At 34.2% G+C, this 1,228-nt stretch overlaps 1 non-coding gene across 1 annotated transcript; it reads right to left on the bottom strand.

Annotated features, from left to right (window-relative positions):
- Positions 1 to 709: 709 nt before the first annotated feature.
- On the bottom strand, positions 710 to 843 carry LOC126010038 (small nucleolar RNA SNORA51). Its single transcript, XR_007496178.1, has one exon. It is a non-coding gene; the product is annotated as a small nucleolar RNA SNORA51 (small nucleolar RNA).
- Positions 844 to 1,228: the final 385 nt, after the last annotated feature.

Below are 1,228 nucleotides of genomic sequence, written 5' to 3'. Positions count from 1 at the left end.
GATGGCATGACATTTTCTTGAACATGGATGAATATGGAGAGTATTATGTTGAATGAAATTAGTCAGAAGGAGAGATAGAATTATCACACTCATTTGTAGGATATTAAAAAAGATAAGGCCAGAGCAATAGCACAGCAGATAGGGTGTTTTCCTTGCATGCAGCTGACCTGGGTTCAATCCCAGGCATCCCATATGGTCCCTCAAGCCTGCCATGATTAACTTCTGAGTGCGGAGCCAAGAGTAACCACTGAGTAACCTCTGAGTGTCCAAAAACAAGTTAAAAAAGATAGTATAGTATTAATATCCAGAGAAAATAAAGACAAGGGTCTGGAGGGTGAGTCCAGGGTAGGAAACTTGCCACAAATATCTAGTGAGTACAGTTAGGAAATAGAAGGGACCACTATGACAATAATAGTTTGAAATGAGAGCTCTAGATAAGAACTAGGTGTCTAAAGTAAATAAATTGGTATGTATGATGCCCTTTTAATAACAATATTGAAAACTACAGTGTCTAAAAGGAAAATAGGAAGAAAGAAGAAAAATGTCTACCCAGAGGCAGTCAGGGAGGGAAGGCAGGAGGGAAACTGGGGACATTGGTAGCAAGAAATGTGCTCTGGTGTTGGACATTATATAATTGAAACTCAATCATGAACAACTTTGGAACTGTGTATCTCACGGGTTCAATTAAATTTTATTTTTATTTATTTATTTTTGTTTCCCCATTCACAATACAGACCAGGCAAAGGGCCTGGTTTGAGATGTATATGGGGAGCATTTACTGTACCTCCTCTTTCTATACAGTCAGTGTAAAGAACACAGCCTGTGGTAAGCATTTGGGAGGCCAAAATTTTAGTTTTAAATAAATTAAAATCCAATTATTAATAACTGTAATTCACTGTCTTAATACAATTTTTAATAAAATAAAAAGAAATGCTGTTGAAGAAATGAACTTTTCTGCAAAATAATCCAGTGACTACATCTTCATTTATAAGTTTTCATAGATGTTTACCTAAAGAAATTGACCATTACTTTGTTTCAGATATGAATTTATTAACAAACAACTTTGTATGTATAAACTAAATCTATGAAAAGGAAATCAATAATCTGATAAAATTCAGCAAAAACATTGTGATAAAAATAGAAACAGATACACAGATAACATCTTAAAATTATTCTTGTCTACATCTTGTCTACATCCATTTACTAAGCCAACTCTTGGCCAAAAATT

This window comes from Suncus etruscus, chromosome 5 (genome assembly GCF_024139225.1).
Source record: "Suncus etruscus isolate mSunEtr1 chromosome 5, mSunEtr1.pri.cur, whole genome shotgun sequence".
In the NCBI taxonomy this organism is placed as follows: Eukaryota; Metazoa; Chordata; class Mammalia; order Eulipotyphla; family Soricidae; genus Suncus; species Suncus etruscus.
Note: the sequence above shows the minus strand (reverse complement) of the source record. Positions and strands in the feature narration are given on the sequence as shown.